Here is a 23,980-nt window from a genome sequence, read left to right on the forward strand (position 1 = left end):
TGGATTGGATATGTTTGATGTGGGTCTGGAAGGAGAGTTTACAGTGTAACCAGACACCCAGGTATTTGTCGTTGTCCAGTAGCACTGCAGGATAGGTATACCAGTCTATTCTGGTCACTGCAGGATAGGCATACCAGTCTATTCTGGTCACTGCAGGATAGGCATACCAGTCTATTCTGGTCACTGCAGGATAGGCATACCAGTCTATTCTGGTCACTGCAGGATAGGCATACCAGTCTATTCTGGTCACTGCAGGATAGGCATACCAGTCTGTTGGTCACTGCAGGATAGGCATACCAGTCTATTCTGGTCACTGCAGGATAGGCATACCAGTCTATTCTGGTCACTGCAGGATAGGCATACCAGTCTGTTGGTCACTGCAGGATAGGCACACCAGTCTATTCTGGTCACTGCAGGATAGGCATACCAGTCTATTCTGGTCACTGCAGGATAGGCACACCAGTCTATTCTGGTCACTGCAGGATAGGCATACCAGTCTATTCTGGTCACTGCAGGATAGGCATACCAGTCTATTCTGGTCACTGCAGGATAGGCACACCAGTCTATTCTGGTCACTGCAGGATAGGCACACCAGTCTATTCTGGTCACTGCAGGATAGGCATACCAGTCTATTCTGGTCACTGCAGGATAGGCACACCAGTCTATGTTGGTCACTGCAGGATAGGCACACCAGTCTATGTTGGTCACTGCAGGATAGGCACACCAGTCTATGTTGGTCACTGCAGGATAGGCACACCAGTCTATGTTGGTCACTGCAGGATAGGCACACCAGTCTATGTTGGTCACTGCAGGATAGGCACACCAGTCTATTCTGGTCACTGCAGGATAGGCATACCAGTCTATTCTGGTCACTGCAGGATAGGCACACCAGTCTATTCTGGTCACTGCAGGATAGGCACACCAGTCTATGTTGGTCACTGCAGGATAGGCACACCAGTCTATGTTGGTCACTGCAGGATAGGCACACCAGTCTATGTTGGTCACTGCAGGATAGGCACACCAGTCTATGTTGGTCACTGCAGGATAGGCACACCAGTCTATGTTGGTCACTGCAGGATAGGCACACCAGTCTATTCTGGTCACTGCAGGATAGGCATACCAGTCTATGTTGGTCACTGCAGGATAGGCACACCAGTCTATGTTGGTCACTGCAGGATAGGCACACCAGTCTATTCTGGTCACTGCAGGATAGGCATACCAGTCTATGTTGGTCACTGCAGGATAGGCACACCAGTCTATGTTGGTCACTGCAGGATAGGCACACCAGTCTATGTTGGTCACTCCAGGATAGGCATACCAGTCTATGTTGGTCACTGCAGGATAGGCATACCAGTCTATTCTGGTCACTACAGGATAGGCATACCAGTCTATGTTGGTCACTCCAGGATAGGCATACCAGTCTATGTTGGTCACTGCAGGATAGGCATACCAGTCTATGTCTGGTCACTGCAGGATAGGCATACCAGTCTATGTTGGTCACTGCAGGATAGGCATACCAGTCTATTCTGGTCACTGCAGGATAGGCATACCAGTCTATGTTGGTCACTGCAGGATAGGCATACCAGTCTATTCTGGTCACTGCAGTGGCCATTGAAGAATACCATGGTGGTCAAATAATGTCCTCTTACAGCAGTAGAGGCTAACCCTGTAATAGTTGGACAACCTGCCAATTACAGAGACGTGATCATTATTTCCCTGGAAGAAAATAATGTTAATAGAAAATACTAGGCTAATAGATGCTTGTACTACATTTAGCCTTACATACGAGACATACTCTACACATTATAGCAGTACAAATACACAGACTTTATGTGAGAGACAACTTGATTTGTGTCAAGGGAAAAACACACATTTCATGTCAACATGTGAGTTTGTCTTGGGTTAGGTCTATCTGGAATCATTGGGACGTCGCAACCCTAACATAAACCTGAACCATATTATATTTTTATTTAACTAGGCAGGTCAGTTAAGAGCAAGTTCTAATTTACAACCACGGACTACACCGGCTAAACCCGGACGTCGCTGGACCAGTTGTGATACAGCCTGGATAATCCTTACCATAATAATTTTATACGTCAACCCTGATGGGGGGGGGGAGAGTCCCAAAGATCCCGTAAAGCAAGGACCGTTCGTTTTGCATGGCCCGGTGCCCCAGTTGAATGAATATTTAAACTCCTCTTACGCGGGGCACCGGGCCATGTAAGATGAACTCACCCAATGGGGATGCGGTAAAAATTTGATAGGCAGCCAACCACTGTTGTGGTGGACCGGTTTGATTGACACTGCCACTGTCCAATGGGAGCATTGTGTATCTTGAACACTGGGAGCAACTCGCAGAGCTATCTCTGTGGCTTGAGCTTTTGTCATGCTGGAAACGGGAAAGCTATTTCCAACAAGGTTGGTATTATGATTATAGTCAGCTAGACAAGTTGTGCAAGGTTACCTTATAGCTCGCTGGGTTTTGGTCCTAGCCACCATCCATCTACACGGGCGTTTCAAATCATCTTTGCTGTACATGGTGATTTCATCAACCGAGAAAGGACAGGTACGACCGATCAGCTATAACCAGGTAAGGAAGCGGAGGATCTGCAATGTTCATCCCAGCAACTTGATTAGCTTCACTAGCTGGTAGGTTTAGCAAAAGAAATATCAAATCTGGCCTGAACTCTTAGGAACAGAGGCACGGCATGATAATAAAACATCATCCCTCGTAGTGTTTGCTGAATAATATCATATTGATTATTTAACTACATAGCTATCACTGCCTTCTTGGCAAAGCTAGTTGTCTAGATTGCTAATGTTAGTTCGCCAGCTGTCTTGCCAGGGTGGCAGATATGCCAACTGGGTGTTCATTTGTCGGGCTCAGATTGTCTCACATAGTAGGATTATTGTGGATAGTCAGATTCATAGAATAGTTCGTTTTTTAAAACGTTTAATATGTTTTGCAAGAAGAACGATTCACCTAGTAATGAAGTTTACATTTTACACATCTGAAATGAGGCTCCCTGATGGGACTTTTGACAAATGCAGAAAATCCGTTTATGAAAATAAACGTTTTAGTACAGTGACAATGTTATTTTTGCGAAGACGGACTTTATTTGATTCTGATTTTGTGATACATACAGTTGATATGTGGAAACTATTATACTTTAAGTTTTTCCCGAACTCACTTCACTCGTGTATAGATGTTTTATCATCGTCTGAAACGCCACGTACAGCAGGACAGATGCTGTTCTCAGCACAGTTCAAAATATATCTCTGTCGACACGTTTTAAACGAATGGAGGACAACGCGTTGGTTTGTCATGGTGAGGAGGTGCAGGTTGGTTTGTCATGGTGGGGAGGTGCAGGTTGGTTTGTCATGGTGAGGAGGTGCAGGTTGGTTTGTCATGGTGGGGAGGTGCAGGTTGGTTTGTCATGGTGGGGAGGTGCAGGTTGGTTTGTCATGGTGAGGAGGTGCAGGTTGGTTTGTCATGGTGAGGAGGTGCAGGTTGGTTTGTCATGGTGAGGAGGTGCAGGTTGGTTTGTCATGGTGAGGAGGTGCGCGTTGGTTTGTCATGGTGAGGAGGTGCGCGTTGGTTTGTCATGGTGAGGAGGTGCGCGTTGGTTTGTCATGGTGAGGAGGTGCAGGTTGGTTTGTCATGGTGAGGAGGTGCAGGTTGGTTTGTCATGGTGAGGAGGTGCAGGTTGGTTTGTCATGGTGAGGAGGTGCAGGTTGGTTTGTCATGGTGGGGAGGTACAGGTTGGTTTGTCATGGTGAGGAGGTACAGGTTGGTTTGTCATGGTGGGGAGGTGCAGGTTGGTTTGTCATGGTGAGGAGGTGCAGGTTGGTTTGTCATGGTGGGGAGGTGCAGGTTGGTTTGTCATGGTGGGGAGGTGCCCTTTGGTTTGTCATGGTGAGGAGGTGCAGGTTGGTTTGTCATGGTGGGGAGGTGCAGGTTGGTTTGTCATGGTGAGGAGGTGCAGGTTGGTTTGTCATGGTGGGGAGGTGCAGGTTGGTTTGTCATGGTGAGGAGGTGCAGGTTGGTTTGTCATGGTGGGGAGGTGCAGGTTGGTTTGTCATGGTGGGGAGGTGCAGGTTGGTTTGTCATGGTGGGGAGGTGCAGGTTGGTTTGTCATGGTGAGGAGGTGCAGGTTGGTTTGTCATGGTGGGGAGGTGCAGGTTGGTTTGTCATGGTGGGGAGGTGCAGGTTGGTTTGTCATGGTGGGGAGGTGCAGGTTGGTTTGTCATGGTGAGGAGGTGCAGGTTGGTTTGTCATGGTGAGGAGGTGCAGGTTGGTTTGTCATGGTGGGGAGGTGCGCGTTGGTTTGTCATGGTGAGGAGGTGCAGGTTGGTTTGTCATGGTGAGGAGGTGCAGGTTGGTTTGTCATGGTGGGGAGGTGCAGGTTGGTTTGTCATGGTGAGGAGGTGCAGGTTGGTTTGTCATGGTGGGGAGGTGCAGGTTGGTTTGTCATGGTGGGGAGGTGCAGGTTGGTTTGTCATGGTGGGGAGGTGCAGGTTGGTTTGTCATGGTGAGGAGGTGCAGGTTGGTTTGTCATGGTGGGGAGGTGCAGGTTGGTTTGTCATGGTGAGGAGGTGCGCGTTGGTTTGTCATGGTGAGGAGGTGCAGGTTGGTTTGTCATGGTGAGGAGGTGCAGGTTGGTTTGTCATGGTGAGGAGGTGCAGGTTGGTTTGTCATGGTGGGGAGGTGCAGGTTGGTTTGTCATGGTGAGGAGGTGCAGGTTGGTTTGTCATGGTGAGGAGGTGCAGGTTGGTTTGTCATGGTGGGGAGGTGCAGGTTGGTTTGTCATGGTGGGGAGGTGCAGGTTGGTTTGTCATGGTGGGGAGGTGCAGGTTGGTTTGTCATGGTGGGGAGGTGCAGGTTGGTTTGTCATGGTGGGGAGGTGCAGGTTGGTTTGTCATGGTGGGGAGGTTTTACGGTCCGTACACATATCGCCTGCATAGCTAGCTACACATCCATAATCACACACAATAATTTGTTTATCCCCCGCTACACAATAAGCAAGAAAGGAGTTAGCTGGGTATGTTGTGGTGCATTCACTTACTGCCGTACAATGTAGAGAAAAAAATATAAATTAAACAAGGTTTTCATCACTATTGATGTTTTATTGCTTTGAACTGAACCAATTGGAAGGACATATTTTACATACAGTATTTTATGGAGATAAATGAGCCCCATTGAACAGAAATGTAGGCCGGTCTACACACCACACGAGGGACAGAGTTTTACTGTGTGTGTGTTGGAAATGTATTTCTTGCACTTGATGCATGTGTACCACGTCTTCCTGTCCTTCTTGGGTCCACACGCATCGCAGTGCTTCTTCTGGTTGCTACCGGCTGCAATCTAGAATGATGAAAACACTTAGGTCAGGAATTTTACTAACATCTCACTCACATAGTTACAGCAGACCGAGGTAGGAGAGTCAGACACCAACACTATCATTGTCAACCTTCCTCTTGAGGAGCTCCTGTCCCCGCTTGTAATAGTAAAAAAGTTTTTGAATGTGATGTTGTGGTCACGGAGTCTGTGTCACATCCAGGACAACCTGCATCCCTTGGCTCTTCTCAGGGGCTCATCCAGGACAACCTGCATCCCTTGGCTCTTCTCAGGGGCTCATCCAGGACAACCTGCATCCCTTGGCTCTTCTCAGGGGCTCATCCAGGACAACCTGCATCCCTTGGCTCTTCTCAGGGGCTCATCCAGGACAACCTGCATCCCTTGGCTCTTCTCAGGGGCTCATCCAGGACAACCTGCATCCCTTGGCTCTTCTCAGGGGCTCATCCAGGACAACCTGCATCCCTTGGCTCTTCTCAGGGGCTCCTCTATCTGGCTTCCCCTTTCACTTGCAAGTTCCTCACATTTGATGAAGCAGCATCACAGGCAGCCCAGATCTTGGTTCCATATTTTGCGGGTTTAGACAGAATGTACTGCCTGAAGGGGCAGAAGCCCCTAAATGGCATAAGCTGCTCATCAACAGTAACGTTGGGCCCAGAGTTGTACAACAGGGGAAGGCGGTCCACCCACTTGTCCCACACTGACCTGATAGCAGCTAGCTTGTCTCTCTGCACTGACCTGATAGCATCTAGCATGTCTCTCTGCACTGACCTGATAGCATCTAGCTTGTCTCTCTGCACTGATCTGATAGCAGATAGCTTGTCTCTCTGCACTGACCTGATAGCATCTAGCTTGTCTCTCTGCACTGACCTGATAGCATCTAGCATGTCTCTCTGCACTGACCTGATAGCAGCTAGCTTGTCTCTCTGCACTGACCTGATAGCATCTAGCTTGTCTCTCTGCACTGACCTGATAGCAGCTAGCTTGTCTCTCTGCACTGACCTGATAGCATCTAGCATGTCTCTCTGCACTGACCTGATAGCATCTAGCTTGTCTCTCTGCACTGACCTGATAGCAGCTAGCTTGTCTCTCTGCACTGACCTGATAGCAGCTAGCTTGTCTCTCTGCACTGACCTGATAGCAGCTAGCTTGTCTCTCTGCACTGACCTGATAGCATCTAGCTTGTCTCTCTGCACTGACCTGATAGCATCTAGCTTGTCTCTCTGCACTGACCTGATAGCATCTAGCTTGTCTCTCTGCACTGACCTGATAGCAGCTAGCTTGTCTCTCTGCACTGACCTGATAGCATCTAGCTTGTCTCTCTGCACTGACCTGATAGCATCTAGCTTGTCTCTCTGCACTGACCTGATAGCATCTAGCTTGTCTCTCTGCACTGACCTGATAGCATCTAGCATGTCTCTCTGCACTGACCTGACAAGCATCTAGCATGTCTCTCTGCACTGACCTGACAAGCATCTAGCATGTCTCTCTGCACTGACCTGATAGCAGCTAGCTTGTCTCTCTGCACTGACCTGATAGCATCTAGCATGTCTCTCTGCACTGACCTGATAGCATCTAGCTTGTCTCTCTGCACTGACCTGATAGCAGCTAGCTTGTCTCTCTGCACTGACCTGATAGCAGCTAGCTTGTCTCTCTGCACTGACCTGATAGCAGATAGCTTGTCTCTCTGCACGGACCTGATTGCAGCTAGCTTGTCTCTCTGCACTGACCTGATTACAGCTAGCTTGTCTCTCTACACTGACCTGATAGCAGCTAGCTTGTCTCTCTGCACTGACCTGATAGCAGCTAGCTTGTCTCTCTGCACTGACCTGATAGCAGCTAGCTTGTCTCTCTGCACTGACCTGATAGCAGCTAGCTTGTCTCTCTGCACTGACCAGATAGCATCTAGCTTGTCTCTCTGCACTGACCTGATAGCATCTAGTTTGTCTCTCTGCACTGACCTGATAGCAGCTAGCTTGTCTCTCTGCCGCTGAGCTGATAGCAGCTAGCTTGTCTCTCTGCACTGACCTGATAGCAGCTAGCTTGTCTCTCTGCACTGACCTGATAGCAGCTAGCTTGTCTCTCTGCACTGACCTGATAGCAGCTAGCTTGTCTCTCTGCACTGACCTGATAGCAGCTAGCTTGTCTCTCTGCACGGACCTGATAGCAGCTAGCTTGTCTCTCTGCACGGACCTGATAGCAGCTAGCTTGTCTCTCTGCACTGACCTGATAGCAGCTAGCTTGTCTCTCTGCACTGACCTGATAGCAGCTAGCTTGTCTCTCTGCCGCTGAGCTGAGCTGGTGTCTCTGTTATCGAAGCTGATAATCCTGGAAATAATGTGGAAGTGTTCCAGAGACATTGTTTCACTGAAAAGTTTTCCGCCAGTTTCTGCATCCCACAGAGATCCTGTGGATTCCCTATTGGATCTGAAAACACCAGCAAGGATAACAACCCCAGAGTATGCATGTTAATGAGCTTGGTCCATCTCCTTTCATCCCTCTCCAAAAACACGCCTTCCCTCCAAATGAGTCCAGTCCAGAATGAATTTCTGGATGGTGTCTGGGATGAACAGTTAGAAGACTGTATGTCCTGAACATCAGTAACCGCCATCTGTGTTGGCCCTGGTTGCATCCTCATCACATTGGCAGCCATGTTTGGTGGCTCATTCTTTGGGCATGAAGACCATTCAATTTCACTTCTTTTTTTACGTTAATATTTCTCCTCCTGCAGGCCACTGATGAGCTGGTTTCTGATGAGCTGGTTTCTGATGAGCTGGTTTCTGATGGGCTGGTCCTGAGGCTGGTCCTGGAGTTGGTTGCTGATGGGCTGGTCCTCTGGCTGGTTGCTGATGGGCTGGTCCTCTGGCTGGTTGCTGATGGGCTGGTCCTGGGGCTGGTTGCTGACGGGTTGGTCCTGGGGCCGGTTGCTGACGGGCTGGTCCTGGGGCTGCTTGCTGACGGGCTGGTCCTGGTTGCTGACGGGCTGGGGCTGCTGACGGGCTGGTCCTGGTTGCTGACGGGCTGGTCCTGGGGCTGGCTGCTGACGGGCTGGTCCTGGTTGCTGACGGGCTGGTCCTGGCGCTGGTTGAGGGTCATTCTCATCCTCTTCTTCCAACTCACTGTCACACTATGAATTGAAAGAGACATGATCCTCATATTCTGAAGACTCTTCATCTTCCAGAGTGGAAGATGTTCCTTCCACACTAGTTTCTGTGCAAAGATGAATTCTAAGTCCCTCTGAGCAGGGATTATTTCTGCCATACTGATTGATTGTGGTAAGGAGCCACACATGCAAAGCTATTTATTTGTTTTCCCTCCCCGAATTTGCACCTGGATGGGGTAGGTGTGGGAAAATACACATTTGTTTTAGTATTATTATTTTTTTTTACAATGTATCTGAATAATATATTGTAAAGACATTGTGTAGTTTCACACATTACAAAGGGTAAAGAGTGGGAGAAAAGCGGCAGGGAGACAGGCAGGTTATTGGTGCTGTGTTGAAACAGCAGGCCCAGTGAGGAGGAAGACCGAGTGAAGGCACACAGCAAACCTTTTTGAACGTTGCGGGTTTAGACCGGGCTGCACCTGGTTTTCTCAAATGAGGACGTTAATGTGCTGTGAACAATGCTGGTTTAGACCGGGCTGCACCTGGTTTTCTCAAATGAGGACGTTAATGTGCTGTGAACAATGCTGGTTTAGACCGGGCTGCACCTGGTTTTCTCAAATGAGGACGTTAATGTGCTGTGAACAATGCTGGTTTAGACCGGGCTGCACCTGGTTTTCTCAAATGAGGACGTTAATGTGCTGTGAACGTTGCTGGTTTAGACCGGGCTGCACCTGGTTTTCTCAAATAAGGACGTTAATGTGCTGTGAACAATGCTGGTTTAGACCGGGCTGCACCTGGTTTTCTCAAATAAGGACATTAATGTGCTGTGAACAATGCTGGTTTAGACCGGGCTGCACCTGGTTTTCTCAAATGAGGACGTTAATGTGCTGTGAACGATGCTGGTTTAGACCGGGCTGCACCTGGTTTTCTCAAATGAGGACGTTAATGTGCTGTGAACGTTGCTGGTTTAGACCGGGCTGCACCTGGTTTTCTCAAATGAGGACGTTAATGTGCTGTGAACAATGCTGGTTTAGACCGGGCTGCACCTGGTTTTCTCAAATGAGGACGTTAATGTGCTGTGAACGTTGCTGGTTTAGACCGGGCTGCACCTGGTTTTCTCAAATGAGGACGTTAATGTGCTGTGAACAATGCTGGTTTAGACCGGGCTGCACCTGGTTTTCTCAAATGAGGACGTTAATGTGCTGTGAACAATGCTGGTTTAGACCGGGCTGCACCTGGTTTTCTCAAATAAGGACGTTAATGTGCTGTGAACAATGCTGGTTTAGACCGGGCTGCACCTGGTTTTCTCAAATAAGGGACGTTAATGTGCTGTGAACAATGCTGGTTTAGACCGGGCTGCACCTGGTTTTCTCAAATGAGGACGTTAATGTGCTGTGAACAATGCTGGTTTAGACCGGGCTGCACCTGGTTTTCTCAAATAAGGACATTAATGTGCTGTGAACAATGCTGGTTTAGATCGGGCTGCACCTGGTTTTCTCAAATAAGGACGTTAATGTGCTGTGAACAATGCTGGTTTAGACCGGGCTGCACCTGGTTTTCTCAAATAAGGACGTTAATGTGCTGTGAACAATGCTGGTTTAGACCGGGCTGCACCTGGTTTTCTCAAATAAGGACGTTAATGTGCTGTGAACATTGCTGGTTTAGACCGGGCTGCACCTGGTTTTCTCAAATAAGGACGTTAATGTGCTGTGAACAATGCTGGTTTAGACCGGGCTGCACCTGGTTTTCTCAAATAAGGACGTTAATGTGCTGTGAACATTGCTGGTTTAGACCGGGCTGCACCTGGTTTTCTCAAATAAGGACATTAATGTGCTGTGAACAATGCTGGTTTAGACCGGGCTGCACCTGGTTTTCTCAAATGAGGACGTTAATGTGCTGTGAACGTTGCTGGTTTAGACCGGGCTGCACCTGGTTTTCTCAAATGAGGACGTTAATGTGCTGTGAACGTTGCTGGTTTAGACCGGGCTGCACCTGGTTTTCTCAAATAAGGACGTTAATGTGCTGTGAACAATGCTGGTTTAGACCGGGCTGCACCTGGTTTTCTCAAATGAGGACGTTAATGTGCTGTGAACATTGCTGGTTTAGACCGGGCTGCACCTGGTTTTCTCAAATAAGGACGTTAATGTGCTGTGAACAATGCTGGTTTAGACCGGGCTGCACCTGGTTTTCTCAAATAAGGACATTAATGTGCTGTGAACAATGCTGGTTTAGATCGGGCTGCACCTGGTTTTCTCAAATAAGGACGTTAATGTGCTGTGAACAATGCTGGTTTAGACCGGGCTGCACCTGGTTTTCTCAAATAAGGACGTTAATGTGCTGTGAACAATGCTGGTTTAGACCGGGCTGCACCTGGTTTTCTCAAATAAGGACGTTAATGTGCTGTGAACATTGCTGGTTTAGACCGGGCTGCACCTGGTTTTCTCAAATAAGGACGTTAATGTGCTGTGAACAATGCTGGTTTAGACCGGGCTGCACCTGGTTTTCTCAAATAAGGACGTTAATGTGCTGTGAACGTTGCTGGTTTAGACCGGGCTGCACCTGGTTTTCTCAAATGAGGACGTTAATGTGCTGTGAACGTTGCTGGTTTAGACCGGGCTGCACCTGGTTTTCTCAAATAAGGACGTTAATGTGCTGTGAACAATGCTGGTTTAGATCGGGCTGCACCTGGTTTTCTCAAATAAGGACATTAATGTGCTGTGAACAATGCTGGTTTAGATCGGGCTGCACCTGGTTTTCTCAAATAAGGACGTTAATGTGCTGTGAACAATGCTGGTTTAGACCGGGCTGCACCTGGTTTTCTCAAATAAGGACGTTAATGTGCTGTGAACATTGCTGGTTTAGATCGGGCTGCACCTGGTTTTCTCAAATAAGGACATTAATGTGCTGTGAACAATGCTGGTTTAGATCGGGCTGCACCTGGTTTTCTCAAATAAGGACGTTAATGTGCTGTGAACAATGCTGGTTTAGACCGGGCTGCACCTGGTTTTCTCAAATAAGGACGTTAATGTGCTGTGAACAATGCTGGTTTAGACCGGGCTGCACCTGGTTTTCTCAAATAAGGACGTTAATGTGCTGTGAACATTGCTGGTTTAGACCGGGCTGCACCTGGTTTTCTCAAATAAGGACGTTAATGTGCTGTGAACAATGCTGGTTTAGACCGGGCTGCACCTGGTTTTCTCAAATGAGGACGTTAATGTGCTGTGAACGTTGCTGGTTTAGACCGGGCTGCACCTGGTTTTCTCAAATGAGGACGTTAATGTGCTGTGAACGTTGCTGGTTTAGACCGGGCTGCACCTGGTTTTCTCAAATAAGGACGTTAATGTGCTGTGAACAATGCTGGTTTAGATCGGGCTGCACCTGGTTTTCTCAAATAAGGACATTAATGTGCTGTGAACAATGCTGGTTTAGATCGGGCTGCACCTGGTTTTCTCAAATAAGGACGTTAATGTGCTGTGAACAATGCTGGTTTAGACCGGGCTGCACCTGGTTTTCTCAAATGAGGACGTTAATGTGCTGTGAACATTGCTGGTTTAGATCGGGCTGCACCTGGTTTTCTCAAATAAGGACATTAATGTGCTGTGAACAATGCTGGTTTAGATCGGGCTGCACCTGGTTTTCTCAAATAAGGACGTTAATGTGCTGTGAACAATGCTGGTTTAGACCGGGCTGCACCTGGTTTTCTCAAATAAGGACGTTAATGTGCTGTGAACAATGCTGGTTTAGACCGGGCTGCACCTGGTTTTCTCAAATAAGGACGTTAATGTGCTGTGAACAATGCTGGTTTAGATCGGGCTGCACCTGGTTTTCTCAAATAAGGACGTTAATGTGCTGTGAACAATGCTGGTTTAGACCGGGCTGCACCTGGTTTTCTCAAATAAGGACGTTAATGTGCTGTGAACATTGCTGGTTTAGACCGGGCTGCACCTGGTTTTCTCAAATAAGGACATTAATGTGCTGTGAACAATGCTGGTTTAGATCGGGCTGCACCTGGTTTTCTCAAATAAGGACGTTGATGTGCTGTGAACATTGCTGGTTTAGACCGGGCTGCACCTGGTTTTCTCAAATAAGGACATTAATGTGCTGTGAACATTGCTGGTTTAGACCGGGCTGCACCTGGTTTTCTCAAATAAGGACGTTAATGTGCTGTGAACGTTGCTGGTTTAGACCGGGCTGCACCTGGTTCTATCTCTTCCATATTTGGTGTTGTGAGGTGGTACCATCTGGAAGTGTTTCTGCTGGTTGGACCAATCAAAATCAACTTCATACTTTCCTAATTTTCACCTCCAGATCCTTGGCTTCCATTGCCTATAACCACAATCAATCTATGTTGAGGGGCCGTTTCTATGGCGATTTAAAGGGAAAGACTCAGAAATCCACAATGAAAACAAGAACAGATTGTCTCCACAGAGGGTGGGATGTTGAAATTCAGTCTGTCAGCTTTGTAAGTAAATACATCTTTCGTCCCTTTTTTAGTTTTAGTTTTCAGCGGATTTAATTTATGAAAAGCCCATATTTTCACTCACGAACCTGCAGCCACGAGTGAGCTTGTCAGTTGCCGTTTGAAGTTTGCGCGGTTCTGCCGTCGAGCAGCACCACAGAGTTCCATTCAGCACGGAACACTTTTTTGATCATGGGTTATGTGATGACATTCCAGTCACTCTAAACATGCTAAAATATCAGAGTAAATCGTTGGTAACTTTTGAACCATATATGGTAGAGACATGGGGTTTGGAACATTGTTTTTTTCCTGATGTAATTTTCCATTGAATGGACATATTCGTATAAACCTTGAGTGCAAGATGGCGCCAACAGATGTGGCAGGTCTGCTTCAAGCTAAGCAACTTTGCAGTGTTTTTTTGTGTGTTATTTCTTACATTATCAGCCCAGAAAGTTATTTTTTGTGTTGTTACATACAGCTGGAAAGAACTAATGGATATCAGAGCGGTGGGAACTCGCCAGCATTACGACCAGGAATACGGCTTTTCCAAGTTGTATCATTTGTTTGTACCCCCCCAGGGCAATTGAACTTATTCCAGAGGCTGTCCCAAGACACCGCTGGCGGAGAAGAGGTATTTGGAGTGGACTTCTAGTCCGACTCAGGAGGCGCGCACACCATCCACCGCTTCTGAGTGTATTACTCGCTAATGTTCATTCCTTGGTCAATAAAGTAGATGAGCTCAGGGCGAGGATCTCCTTCCATAGAGACATCAGGGAATGTCACAACATACTATGTTTCATGGAATCATGGCTCTCTCCAGATGTACTGTCCCTGTCCATACAGCCAGCTGGGTTCTCAGTCCATCGCGCAGACAGGAATAAAGAACTATCCGGGAAGAAGAAGGGCGGTGGTGTACGTTTCATGTAGAGGTCGAACGATTTAGATTTTTTCAAAGCCAATACCGATTTATTGGAGGACCAAAAAAAAAGCCTATACCGATTTAATCGGCCAATTTTATTTTACATTTTTTTAATTTAATTTTTTATAATATATATATATTTGTAATATTGACAATTACAACAATAATACTGAATTAACACTTATTTTAACTTAAATAAAACCAATTTAGTTTCAAATAAATAATGAAACATGTTCAATTTGGTTTAAGTAATGCAAAAACACATTGTTGTAAAAGTGCAATATGTGCCATGTAACATTTATGTTCGTGACGTTTCAGTTCCTTGCTCAGAACATGAGTACATGTGAAAGCTGGTGGTCCTTTTAACATGTCTTCTATATTCCCAGGTAAGAAGTTTTAGGTTGTAGTTATTATAGGACTATTTCTCTCTATACCATTTATATTTCATATACCTTTGACTATCTGATGTTCTAATAAGTACTTTAGTATTGCCAGCCTAATCTCGGGAGTTGATAGGCTTGAAGTCATAAACAGCACTGAATCAAGCATTGCTAAGAGCTGCTGGCAAACACAGTAAAGTGCTGTTTGAATGAATGCTTACTAGCCTGCTGCTGCCTACTACTGCTCAGTCAGACTCCTCTATCAAATGATAGACTTAATTATAATATAATAAATACACCGAAACGGGTCATTAATCTCTGTTTGCTAGGCAGGAAATTAATATGGTCAAATCCGGACACTTTCATTTCGAAAACAAAACGTTTATTCTTTCAGTGAAATACGGAGCAGTTCCATATGGTGGCAACCCTAAGTCAAAATATTGTCTCTCTACACCTGATAGCATCTATATTGCTGTTACATTGCACAACCTTCAATATTATGTAAAATTCTGGCAAATTAATTGTTAGGAAGAAATTATCTTCACACAGTTCGCAACGAGCCAGGCGGCCCAAACTGCTGCATATACCCTGATGCGAATGCACTTTTGTTAAATCATCACCCGTTTGGCGTTTAAACATTTAAACGTGTTAACCCTCACAAGGCTGCAGGCCCAGACGGCATCCCCAGCCTCGCCCTCAGAGCATGCGCAGACCAGCTGGCTGGTGTGTTTACGGACATATTCAATCAATCCCTATCCTAGTCTGTTGTTCCCACATGCTTCAAGAGGGCCACCATTGTTCCTGTTCCCAAGAAAGCTAAGGCGACTGAGCTAAACGACTACCGCCCCGTAGCACTCACTTCAGTCATCGTGAAGTGCTTTATGAGACTAGTCAAGGACCATATCACCTCCACCCTACCTGACACCCTAGACCCACTCCAATTTGCTTACCGCCCAAATAGGTCCACAGACGATGCAATCTCAACCACACTGCACACTGCCCTAACCCATCTGGACAAGAGGAATACCTATGTGAGAATGCTGTTCATCGACTACAGCTCGGCATTTAACACCATAGTGCCCTCCAAGCTCGTCATCAAGCTCGAGACCCTGGGTCTCGACCCCGCCCTGTGCAACTGGGTACTGGACTTCCTTATTGGCCGCCCCCAGGTGGTGAGGGTAGGCAACAACATCTCCACCCCGCTGATCCTCAACACTGGGGCCCCACAAGGGTGCGTTCTGAGCCCTCTCCTGTACTCCCTGTTCAAGCAAGCTAAAATCCACATGGTAGCAAAAACTAACTAGCAGAAATTGTTAACAAGTTATAAAGGATTTAAACACACTTTGCTGTAGGCTACTATTTACTAGTTAACAAAAAATAATGTATGCCATATAAAATATATTCACCCCACCCAGTACTGTAATCAAAACTTACCAGAAAGCATGTAGTCCTTGGCTCAGACAGTGTAGTAGTGTGGGCTCAATAGCATCTCATTAGTGTGCAAGATCTTGAGAATCAGCTGTATATGTGATGGAAGAATGCACTGTGCATGCAGAGGGTTGTAATTCCATTGAATTGGGGATAGTTTAACCAACATTTTCCACAAGCCCTATAATTGCCTTATGTGTATTCCACAAAAAAGGTTCATAAGCATAAGGTTCATAAGCTAACTTTTGTTTGATGAATTTAAGACTGGGAATTTACCTGAACATTTCTGATCCTTTGCAACCCAAAGTAAGACATTTTAAGTGTGTTATTCCTCGTAAGGCTGCTGGCCCAGACGGCATCCGGTTGGCTGGCCCAGACGGCATCCGGTTGGCTGGCCCAGACGGCATCCGGTTGGCTGGCCCAGACGGCATCCGGTTGGCTGAAGTGTTTAAGGACATATTCAAAAGCAACTGAACTAAATGACTATCGCCCCGTCACTTCTGTCCTCATGAAATGCTTTGAGAGTCAAGGATCATATCACCTCCACCTTACCTGACACCCTAGACCCACTTCAGTTTGCTTACCGCCCCAATAGATCCACAGACGATGCAATCGCCATCACACAAATCGCCATGCCAACTACCCTATCCCATCTGGACAAGAGGAATACCTATGTAAGAATGCTGTTAATTGACAATAGCTAAGCATTTAACACCATTAAATGCTTATCATTAATTAAGCTTGGGGTCCTGGGTCTGAACCCCGCCCTGTGCAACTGGGTCCTGGACTTCTTGAAGGGCAGCCCCCAGGTAGTGAAGGTAGGAAACAACACCTCCACTTCGCTGATCCTCAACACAGGGGGCCCCACAACAGTTCATGCTCAGCCCCCTCCTGTCCTCCCTGTTCACCCATGACTGCGTGGCCACACACGCCTCCAACTCAATCATCAAGTTTACAGACGACACAACAGTTGTAGGCCTATTTACCAGCAATGATGAGACATCCTCCAGGGAGGAGGTGAGGGCCCTGGCGGCCAGGAAAATAACCCCTCCCTCAACGTCAACAAAATGAAGGAGCTGATCGTGGACGTCAGGAAACAGCAGAGGGAGCACTCCGCTATCCACATCGCAACAGCTCCTCTTCAACCTCAGGAGGCTGAAGAAATTTGGCTTAGCCCCAAAGAACATCACAAACTTTCTGTCCGTCTGTATCACCTCCTGGTACGGCAACTTCACCGCCCTCAAACGCAGGGCTCTCCAGCGAGTGCTATGGTCTGCCCAACGCATCACCGGGGGACCACAGCTTTCCCTCCAGGACACCTACAGCACTCAATATCACAGGAAGGCCAAAAAGATTAAGAACACCAACCACCCGAGCCACTGCCTGTTCACCCCGCTATCATCCAGAAGGCGAGGTCAGTACAGGTGCATCAACGCTGGGACTGAGAGACTGAAAAACAGCTTCTATCAAGGCCATCGGACTGTTAAATTGCTGGCTACCACCCGGTTACTCAACCCTGCAACCTGGAGGCTGCTGCCCTATATACGTAGACATGGAATTACTGGCCACATGAATAATGGAACACTGGTCCCTTTTAATCATGTTTACTTTACTCATTTCATATGTAATAATAATAATAATAAATAATAATATTTGCAATTTAGCAGACGCTTTTATCCAAAGCGACTTACAGTCATGTGTGCATACATTCTACGTATGGGTGGTCCCGGGGATCGAACCCACTACCCTGGCGTTACAAGCGCCATGCTCTACCAACTGAGCTACAGAAGGACCACATGCTGTATTCTATACTACTGTGTTTTAGTTAATGCCACTCCGACATTGCTCGTCCAAGTATATATACAGTACCAGTCAAAAGTTTGGACACCTACTAATTCAAGGGTTTTTCATTTATTTTTACTATTTTCTACATTGTAGAATAATAGTGAAGACATCAGAACTATGAAATAACACATATGGAATCATGTAGTAACCAAAAAAGTGTTAAACAAATCAAAATATATTTTATAGTTGAGTTTCTTCAAACTAGACACCCTTTGCCTTGATGACAGCTTTGCACACTCTTGGCTCACATCATTACATTACATCAAAACATACCTGCAGACGAGAGACTGATGGCGAGGCAGATGACTTGATTAAGCCTTGTATTTTTAATTCCAACAATGTCAGTCATCATAATCATCAGGAGGCGAAATGCAAAACTGAAGCAGGATGGGTTCACCCACACAGCTGATATAATCTAGAGAAGGGCAGGGGTTCACCCACACATCTGATATAACCTAGAGGGTTTAGGGAGAAGGGGCTCTTCAGGCCAGTCAAGTTCTACCACACCGATCTCAACAAACCATTTCTGTATGGACCTCACTTTGTGCACAGGGGCAATGTTGTGCTGAAACAGGAAAGTGCCTTCCCCCAACTGTTGCTACAAATTTGGAAGCACAGAATCACCTAGAATGTCATTGTATGCTGTAGTGTTAAGATTTCACTTCACTGGAACTAAGGGGCCTAGCCTGAACCATGAGAAACAGCCCCAGACCATTATTCCTCATCCACCAAACTTTACAGTTGGCACTATGCATTGGGGCAGATATCATTCTCCTGGCATCTGCCAAACCCAGATGTGTCTGTCGGACTGCCAGATGGTGAAGCGTGATTCATCACCAGAGAACTCGTTTCCACAGCGTCAGAGTCCAATGGCGGCGAGCTTTACACCTCTCATGACTTTGCACATGGTGATCTTAGGCTTGTGTCCGGCTGCCAGGCCATGGAAACCCATTTCATGAAGCTCCCGATGAACAGTTCTTGTGCTGACGTTGCTTCCAAGGGCAGTTCAGAACTCTGTAGAGTGCGTTGTGTCCAATGACAGCCCTGGAGAGGCAGTTCAGAACTCTGTAGAGAGCGTTGTGTCCAATGACAGGCCTGGAGAGGCAGTTATCTCATTGTGGCCAGTTTCCTATGTTCATTATTTTCATGGTGGGATGGCAACTCAATGTCTGTAGTCTCCAGTCTGGCATCTGCTCAATATTAACTTATCTTCATTTCAACATTTCCCTTTCTGTCCTCACTGGAAAATGTGTGTGTGTGTGTGTGTGTGTGGTGGGGTGAGGGGGAGAGTGTGTGTGTGAGGCAGGGCAAGGGGGCCTGTTGCAGCTGGTGACTAGTATAGTTTCTGTAATTATTGTCACACTGACAGGCCCCTCCACAGTCTCTCATTAAGTCTACAGGGAGGGAAGAGGCAGACAGACATTTTGTCTGCAGCAGCAGCACTGTAACCCACTGGACTGGAGTCAAGAGGGAGGAGGGGGAAGCTGTAGTTCGCTAGGGGGGTTGAGGCCAGCTAGGCTATTTATAAAGGGCCATTTCCTTTCAGGCTAGAAGTCAGCCCAGTCCATTGGAGATCTACTGGACTTGCAACAACTGGCCATTGGGAGCCTCTAGCCCTGTGGAGAAGAAGGCCTCCACCCAAGGCCTCAAATTCAGTTTTCTCTGTTTTGTTTTTCCCTATTCTATTTATTTTTATTCAGGTTTTCGCTTTTAAAAGCCGCACGTTTGTTTTTATAACATGTTTCTCGCTCCAACAGTGGGATAATATCTAACAAGTAATGGCTAACAATTTCACAACAATACACACATCTAAAGTAAAGGAATGGAATTAAGAATATATCAGTACAGTGGGAAGAATACGTTTGTGATTTAGAATTACCTGGATTTCTGCACAAATTGGCCATAGATGAATATCGGATAACATTTTAAGTCACAACAATAGACAGACACAGTCTGCTTAAACAAATAACACACAAACAATTATACATTTTAATGTCTTTATTGAACACAATCACAGTGCAGGGTGGGAAAAGTGTGTGAACTTTTGGATTTAATAACAGGTTGACCCTCCTTTGCCAGCAATAACCTCAACCAAACGTTTTCTGTAGTTGTGGATCAGACCTGCACAACGGTCAGGAGGAATTTTGGACTGTTCCTCTTTACAAAACTGTTTCAGTTCCACAATATTCCTGGGATGTCTGGTGTGAACCGTTGTCTTAAGATCATACAGCGTCTGAATGGGGTTGAGGTCAGGACTCTGACTGGACCACTCCAGGAGGTCGGGACTCTGACTGGGCCACTCCAGGAGGTCGGGACTCTGACCGGGCCACTCCAGAAGGTCGGGACTCTGACTGGGCCACTCCAGGAGGTCGGGACTCTGACTGGGCCACTCCAGAAGGTCAGGACTCTGACTGGGCCTCTCCAGAAGGTCAGGACTCTGACTGGGCCACTCCAGAAGGTCAGGACTCTGACTGGGCCACTCCAGAAGGTCAGGACTCTGACTGGGCCACTCCAGAAGTTCAGGACTCTGACTGGGCCACTCCAGAAGGTCAGGACTCTGACTGGGCCACTCCAGAAGTTCAGGACTCTGACTGGGCCACTCCAGAAGGTCAGGACTCTGACTGGGCCACTCCAGAAGGTCAGGACTCTGACTGAGCCACTCCAGAAGTTCAGGACTCTGACTGGGCCACTCCAGAAGGTCAGGACTCTGACTGGGCCACTCCAGAAGGTCAGGACTCTGACTGGGCCACTCCAGAAGGTCAGGACTCTGACTGGGCCACTCCAGGAGGTCAGGACTCTGACTGGACCACTCCAGAAGGTCAGGACTCTGACTGGGCCACTCCAGAAGGTCGGGACTCTGACTGGGCCACTCCAGGAGGTCGGGACTCTGACTGGGCCACTCCAGGAGGTCGGGACTCTGACTGGGCCACTCCAGGAGGTCGGGACTCTGACTGGGCCACTGGGCTCCAGAAGGTCGGGACTCTGACTGGGCCACTCCAGAAGGTCGGGACTCTGACTGGGCCACTCCAGAAGGTCGGGACTCTGACTGGGCCACTCCAGAAGGTCGGGACTCTGACTGGGCCACTCCAGAAGGTCGGGACTCTGACTGGGCCACTCCAGAAGGTCGGGACTCTGACTGGGCCACTCCAGAAGGTCGGGACTCTGACTGGACCACTCCAGAAGGTCGGGACTCTGACTGGACCACTCCAGAAGGTCGGGACTCTGACTGGACCACTCCAGAAGGTCGGGACTCTGACTGGACCACTCCAGGAGGTCGGGACTCTGACTGGGCCACTCCAGGAGGTCGGGACTCTGACCGGGCCACTCCAGGAGGTCGGGACTCTGACTGGGCCACTCCAGGAGGTCGGGACTCTGACTGGGCCACTCCAGGAGGTCGGGACTCTGACTGGGCCACTCCAGGAGGTCGGGACTCTGACTGGGCCACTCCAGGAGGTCGGGACTCTGACTGGGCCACTCCAGGAGGTCGGGACTCTGACTGGGCCACTCCAGGAGGTCGGGACTCTGACTGGGCCACTCCAGGAGGTCGGGACTCTGACTGGGCCACTCCAGAAGGTCGGGACTCTGACTGGGACACTCAGGTTGAGGTCAGGACTCTGACTGGGCCACTCCAGAAGGTCAGGACTGACTGGGCCACTCCAGAAGGTCAGGACTCTGACTGGGCCACTCCAGAAGGTCAGGACTCTGACTGGGCCACTCCAGAAGGTCAGGACTGACTGGGCCACTCCAGAAGGTCAGGACTCTGACTGGGCCACTCCAGAAGGTCGGGACTCTGACTGGGCCACTCCAGAAGGTCGGGACTCTGACTGGGCCACTCCAGAAGGTCGGGACTCTGACTGGGCCACTCCAGGTCGGGACTCTGACTGGGCCACTCCAGAAGGTCGGGACTCTGACTGGGCCACTCCAGAAGGCCGGGACTCTGACTGGGCCACTCCAGAAGGCCGGGACTCTGACTGGGCCACTCCAGAAGGCCGGGACTCTGACTGGGCCACTCCAGAAGGCCGGGACTCTGACTGGGCCACTCCAGGAGGTCGGGACTCTGACTGGGCCACTCCAGGAGGTGTATTTTCTTCTGTTGAAGCCATTCTGTTGTCCTGTTGCATCACCTAACCTCTGTTGAGCTTCAATTGGTGGACAGATAGCCTAACATTCTCCTGCAAAACGTCTTGATAAACTTGGGAATTCATTTTTCTGTCGATGACAGCAAGCTGTCCAGGCCCTGAGGCAGCAAAGCAGCCCGAAAGCATGATGCTCCCTCCACCAGACTTTACAGTTGAGATGAGTTTTTGATGTTGGTGTGCTGTGCCTTTTTTTCTCCACAAATAATGTTGTGTGTTCCTTCCAAACAACTCAACTGTAGTTTCATCTGTCCACAGAATATTTTGCCAGTAGCGCTGTGGAACATCCAGGTGCACTTTTGCAAACTTTTTTTTTGGACAGCAGTGGCTTCTTCTGTGGTGTCCTCCCATGAACACCCTTCTTGTTTAGTGTTTTACGTATCGTAGACTGTTCAACAGAGATGTTAGCATGTTCCAGAGATTTCTACAAGTCTTTAGCTGACACTCTAGGATTCTTCTTTACCTCATTGAGCATTCTGCGCTGTGCTCTTGCAGTCATCTTTGCAGGATGGCCACTCCTAGGGAGAGTAGCAACAGTGCTGAACTTTCTCCATTTATAGACAATTTGTCTTAACCGTGGACTGACTTTTAGAGCTTCATGCAAGGCAACAATTCTTAATCTTAGGTCTCTGAGATCTCTTTTGTTCGAGGCATGGTTCACATCAGGCAATGCTTCTTGTGAATAGTTAGTAATAGCTTTTTATAGGGCAGGGCAGCTCTAACGAACATCTCCAATCTCATCTCATTGATTGGACTCCAGGTTAGTTGAGTCCTGACTACAATTTTGGAGAAATCATTAGCCTAGGGGTTCTCATACTTTTTCCAACCTACACTCTGAAAGTTTAAATTATGTATTCAATCAATATAGACAAGAAAAATTCAATAATTTATGTTATTAGTTTTAGCACACTTTTTGTCTATTGTTGTGACTAAGATGAAGATCAGATCAAATGTGATGCAGAAATCCAGGTCATTCCAGAGTTCATCTTTTTCTTGCCACTATATGTATATGGATGAGCAATGTCAGAGCGGCACTAAGGCACACTACAATAGAGTACAGTATATACATATGAGATGAGTAATGTAGGGTATGTAAACATTATATAAACTGGCATTACATCCAATTTTTATTTTTTGAAGTGGTTAGAGATGAGTCAGTATGTTGGCAGCAGCCACTCAATGTTAGTGGTGGCTGTTTAACAGTCTGATGGCCTTGAGATAGAAGCTGTTTTTCAGTCTCTTGGTCCCTGCTTTGATGCACCTTGCCTTCTGGATGATAGCGGGGTGAACAGGCAGTGGCTCGGGTGGTTGTTGTCCTTGATGATCTTTATGGCCTTCCTGTGACATTGGGTGGTGTAGGAGGGCAGGTAGTCCTGGAGGGCAGGTAGTTTGCCCCCGGTGATGCGTTGTGCAGACCTCACTACCCTCTGGAGAGCCTTACGGTTGAGGGCGGAGCAGTTGCCGTACCAGGCGGTGATACAGCCCGACAGGATGCTCTCGATTGTGCATCTGTAAAAGATTGAGGGTTTTAGGTGACAAGACAAATTTCTTCAGCCTCTTGAAGTTGAAGAGGAGCTGTTGGGCCTTCTTCACCACGCTGTCTGTGTGGGTGGACCATTTCAGTTTGTCCGTGATGTGTACGCCGAGGAACTTTCCACCTTCTCCACTACTGTCCAGTCTGTGGATTTGGTTTGCAACTGCACATGGGGACAAAGATGGTACTTGGAGAAATGTCCTCTGGTCTGATGGAACAAAAATAGAACTGTTTGGCCATAATGACCATCGTTATGTTTGGAGGAAAAAGGGGGAGGCTTGCAAGCCGAAGAACACCATCCCAACTGTGAAGCACGGGGGTGGCAGCATCATGTTGTGGGGGTGCTTTGCTGCAGGAGGGTCTGGTGCACTTCACAAAATAGATGGCATCATGAGGCTGGAAAATTATTTGGATATATTGAAGCAACATCTCAAGACATCAGCCAGGAAGTTAATGCTTGGTCGCAAATGGGTCTTCCAGATGGACAACGACCCCAAACATATTTCCAAAGTTGTGGCAAAATGGCTTAAGGACAACAAAGTCAAGGTATTGGAGTGGCCATCACAAAGCCCTGACCTCAATCCTGTAGAAAATGTGTGGGCAGAACTGAAAAAGCATGTGTGAGCAAGGAGGCCAACAAACCTGACTCAGTTACACCATTTGTGCTTAGTCAGGAGGAATGGGCCAAAATTCACCCAACTTATTGTGGGAAGCTTGTGGAAGGCTAACTAAAATGTGATATATACAGTGAAGTCGGAAGTTTACATACACCTTAGCCAAATTAATTTAATACTTGTAAAAATTCCCTGTCTTAGGT

The 23,980-nt window shown here is 47.6% G+C and overlaps 1 protein-coding gene and 1 long non-coding RNA gene across 3 annotated transcripts in view; one reads left to right on the plus strand and one right to left on the minus strand.

Moving 5' to 3' along the window:
- The first annotated feature begins 2,334 nt into the window (after positions 1 to 2,334).
- The window catches only part of LOC118379752 (cytoplasmic protein NCK1-like), a 152,155-nt gene continuing 130,509 nt past the window's right edge, over positions 2,335 to 23,980 (plus strand). Inside the window, exon 1 of one of the 2 annotated variants that reach the window (XM_052516616.1) lies at positions 2,335 to 2,590. The gene's annotated coding sequence lies outside the window, so the exon portion shown is untranslated. The remainder of the gene's footprint in view (positions 2,591 to 23,980) is intronic. The other variant, XM_052516617.1, reaches the window with a different exon arrangement.
- On the minus strand, positions 6,166 to 7,044 carry LOC127928976 (uncharacterized). Its single transcript, XR_008133077.1, has 3 exons — positions 7,021 to 7,044; positions 6,260 to 6,325; positions 6,166 to 6,226 (listed from the first exon to the last, which is right to left on the minus strand). It is a non-coding gene; the product is annotated as an uncharacterized LOC127928976 (long non-coding RNA).

The sequence above is a fragment of the Oncorhynchus keta genome, unplaced genomic scaffold (assembly GCF_023373465.1).
Source record: "Oncorhynchus keta strain PuntledgeMale-10-30-2019 unplaced genomic scaffold, Oket_V2 Un_scaffold_515_pilon_pilon, whole genome shotgun sequence".
NCBI lineage: Eukaryota > Metazoa > Chordata > Actinopteri > Salmoniformes > Salmonidae > Oncorhynchus > Oncorhynchus keta.